Genomic DNA, 4,458 nt, shown 5'->3' with positions numbered 1-4,458 from the left:
CGCCTCCTGGGGATGGCTTGTCTGGTGGTGAGCCCATGCAGCTGGGGTTTGCTCATCTTTCCAAGGGGGAGCGGGCCTCTCGGCGTCGGGAGGGTCGCTGCCTGTACTGTGGTCTCGGTGGGCATTTTCGGCAGTCCTGTCCGGTCCTTCCGGGAAACGCTTGCACCTTTGATCCTGTCGGGGCAGATCTTGGGTGGAGTTTCCTTGTCCCCGGTTTCCCGCAAAGATAAACCGCTAATCACCGTTGTCCTCTCTTGGGCAGAAGGCTCAGTGACAGCCCAGGCGTTGGTAGACTCTGGTGCTGGAGGGTTGTTTATGGACAGTTCGTTTGCTGCCCAGTACTCCATTGGTCCTCGAGGCGATAGATGGCAGGCCCCTGCAACCGCCGCAGGTTACCCACAAGACCCTGCCGGTGGAAGTAGCTATTGGGGCTGTTCACAGGGAGTTGGCCTGTTTCCAGGTAATTTCTTCCCCACACTACTCCGTGGTTTTGGGATATCCCTGGCTTCAGAAGCACAATCCGACCTTTGATTGGCGGTCGGCCGAGATTCTCTTGTGGTCTCCATAGTGTGGGGCCGGTTGCATCCGTGGACCTGTTAAGGTGTTGTGCGCCTCCTCGGACTCTGTGTTGCCCACTGACTATGGGGAGTACCTGGACGTGTTTGACAAGGTGCGCGCCGGTGCTCTGCCTCCTCATCGTCCATACGATTGTGCCATAACCTTACAACCCGGTGCCACTCCTCCACGTGGCAGGGTGTATCCTCTTTCGGTTGCGGAGAATCAGGCCATGGAGGAGTACGTTGTGGATGCGCTTTCCCGGGGGCACATTCGCAAGTCTACTTCTCCAGCAGGAGCTGGCTTTTTCTTCGTGAAAAAGAAGGGCGGTGAATTGAGGCCTTGCATTGATTTTAGGGGTCTCAATCGAATCACGATTAAGAATGCTTACCCAATTCCGTTGATAACCGAGTTGTTCGACCGCCTCAAGGGAGCAACGGTCTTTACTAAACTCGACCTTAGGGCTGCGTACAACCTCGTACGGATCAAGGAGGGCGACGAGTGGAAGACCGCGTTCAACACCAGAACCGGCCACTATGAATCCCTGGTTATGCCCTTCGGGTTGTGTAACGCGCCAGCCCGCTATGATGATCTAAGGAGTGGAAGACTCTCGACTGCATAAGTATTGTCAGCTTCCCCAAGGCAGCCTGTCGGATGAACATTTGGAGTCCGCAATCTGTTTCTGTCAAGGTCCTACCTTTCCTCAGACCTTGTGCTGCTCCATGTGCTGGCATCCATTTTAGGTGTCTGCAAAGCATTGTGGGATCCTTTATGCTTTCAGCCCTCTGCGGCTCCTCCCCCAGGAGGTGGCGGCTTATCACATATAAGTCTGCTGTTTGTGGCTGTCCATTGCATTCGTGTCCTGTCTGTTGCACAACAGCAAGCTCCTGTTTAGCTACTCATTGCTTTCCTGGATACCAACTCGGCTTTGGCTAAGACTCCTCCTGGCTTCTGATTCCGGGTCTGGCGACCATTCTTCCTGGCTCATGATTCCGGGTCTGGCAACGATTCTTCCTGGCTCCTGATTCCAGCTCTGGCAACGATTCTTCCTGGCTCTTGACCCCGGCTTTGGCTACAATTTCCGCTGTTGGACTTGCATAGATTCCTCTTGTCTTATTTTTATATTAATAAACCTACCTTTATTTGCACCTCCTTGTGTGTCTGGCTCCTTGCTCCCTGACAATTTCTAGGTTTTGGGTACAGACCCTGCACCAGTTTCCAATTTTGTTTATTTTTATATGGTGCAAGGGTAAGGTTTAATTGTTTTTGAGGACTGGGGGGGATTTCGTTACATTAGTTATGTATTGCTATAGTAATGCACACCTAGATTTGCTCATGCAAAGGCTTAGACAGATTTTGCTGCCTATAGGGACCCTTTTACTATATCGCCTGGCATTCGTGTGGTTAAGTCCACCGTAACACAACACCATGGCATCTACAAGTAAATATCGCTTTTCTATCCTCTCCTGGAATGTCAGGGGCCTAAACTCAAAATATAAACGGTCACTATTGTTCCAGTACCTTAAATTGCACAACCCGGATATACAGTTGTGTTCAAAATAATAGTGTGTTGAAAAAAGTGAATGAAGCTCAAAATCCTTCTAATAGCTTTTATTTCCATACACACAAATGCATTGGGAATACTACACATTCTATTCCAAATCAAAACATGAAGAAAAATAGATCAAATTTGTGTTGTTCCTCTAAAAAAATTGAAGGAAAGTGAATATTAGACTGTTAAAAAAAAAAAAAAAAAAAAATAGCAGTGTTTGTATTCTTCTTTACAAACTCAAACATTCACTATATAAACTGAAAAATGTTGGAAGATTTTGCTTTCCTTTGAATCACCTAATTAATATTTAGTTGTATAAGCACTGTTTCTGAGAACTGTTGTACATCTGTGTTGCATGGATTCAACCAACTTCTGGCCCCTGTGAACAGGTATTCCAGCCCAGGATGATTGGGCTACATTTCACAGTTCTTCTCTATTTCTTGGTTTTGCCTCAGAAACTGCATTTTTGATGTCACCCCACAAGTTTTCTATTGGATTAAGATCCGGGGTTGGGCTGGCCACTCCATAACGTCAATCTTGTTGGTCTGGAACCAAGATGTTGCACGTTTACTGGTGTGTTTGGGGTCGTTGTCTTGTTGGAACACCCATTTCAAGGGCATTTCCTCTTCAGCATAAGACAGCATGACCTCTTCAAGTATTCTGATGTATTCAAACTGATCCATGATCCCTGGTATGTGATAAATAGGCCCAACACCGTAGTATGAGAAATATCCCCATATCATGATGCTTGCGCAACCATGCTTCACTGTCTTCACAGTGTACTGTGGCTTGAATTCAGCATTTGGGGGTCATCTGACAAACTGTCTCCGGCCACTAGACCCAAAAAGAACAATCTTACTTTCATCAGTCCACAAAATGTTGCGCCATTTCTCTTTAGGCCAGTCAATGTGCTCTTCGGCAAATTGTAACCTCTTCAGCACGTCTTTTTTTCAACAGTGGGACTTTTGCGGGGGCTTCTTGCAGATAGCTTGGCTTCACATAGGCGTCTTCTAATTGTAACAGTACTCACAGGTAACTTTAGACCTTCTTTGATCTTCCTGGAGCTGATTGTTGGCTGAGTCCTTGCCTTTTTGGCTATTCTTCTATCCATTCGAATGGTAGTTTTTCGCTTTCTTCCATGTCTTTCAGGTTTTGGTTGCCATTTTAAAGCATTTGCGATCATTTTAGCTGAGCAGCCTATCATTTTCTGCACTTCTTTATATGTTTTCCCCTCTCCAAACAATCTCTGGAACGACCCATTTTCCTCAGAATTTCAGAGAGAAATGCACTGTAACCAGCATGTACAACATTTGCTGCCTTCCTTCCTTAAATAAGGGCAATAATTGCCACCTGTTTTTCAAAGAATGAATGACCTCACTAATAGAACTCCACACTGCTATTATTTTGAACATGCCCCTTTCAATTAGTGATTCAATTACACAGAATCAGCAGCATGCATGTCATGACTGTTGGATCTGTTGGATTTATATTACTCTATTAAACTTGCTAGTAAATTATTTGCCATGTAGAAATATCATTTCTACCAAAAACAGTGATTGATCAGGTTAGTGATGTCTGACTGCTATTATTTTGAACACAACTGTAGTCCTACTGCAAGAGACACACCTTTATGGGCAGCAAAATCATGGCTCTAAAAAAATCGTGGGTGCAGAAGACGTTTTCACGTCACTTATTCTACATACTCCAGCAGGGTGTATATCTTGATTAGTAAATAAGTTCTGTGTGTTGTTGAAGAGGTTGCAATCGACCCCAATGGAGGTATGTCATGCTGGTGGCGCTATTATGGAATCAAAAATATATCATCATTAACAGCTACTTGCCACCACCTAGCCATATGGCTCCCTTATATTTGTTGTTGGAGAAGCTAGCCTTGCATTGCCCCACCATAATATTAATTATGAGAGACTTCAATACCGCCCTCTGATAATATCAGGATAGGCCAGTCCCCCCCGATCTGGTAACCTGGGCAGACTGCCAACCTCTCTGAGGTGTGGCACTGGCTTCATCCCCACGATAGGGCCTACTGTTGTTTTTCCTCGACCTATAAAACTGCCTCATGTATTGATCTAACATTTGTTAGCCCTGTTCTCCTGAGCGATATACAGGAGGCTGGTTACCTCCCAGCAGTATTATCAGACCACAGTCCCCTTAAATTGATGCTCCGTGCTCAGCGTCCCTGTAATGGCTCCCTTTGAAGGCTTTATCCCAAATAGATTCACCATACAGTCTCTGAGGACCAAGTTCCCTCAGGCCTACAAGACTATTGGGAACACAATGCTGGGTCAGCTTCTCCTGCTGCAGTTTGGGATGCTTTTACGGCTCATAGTAGA

The sequence above is a fragment of the Staurois parvus genome, unplaced genomic scaffold, assembly GCF_062004578.1.
Source record: "Staurois parvus isolate SC_StPar_1 unplaced genomic scaffold, SC_StPar_1.0 ptg000414l, whole genome shotgun sequence".
Classification (NCBI taxonomy): domain Eukaryota; kingdom Metazoa; phylum Chordata; class Amphibia; order Anura; family Ranidae; genus Staurois; species Staurois parvus.
Note: the sequence above shows the minus strand (reverse complement) of the source record.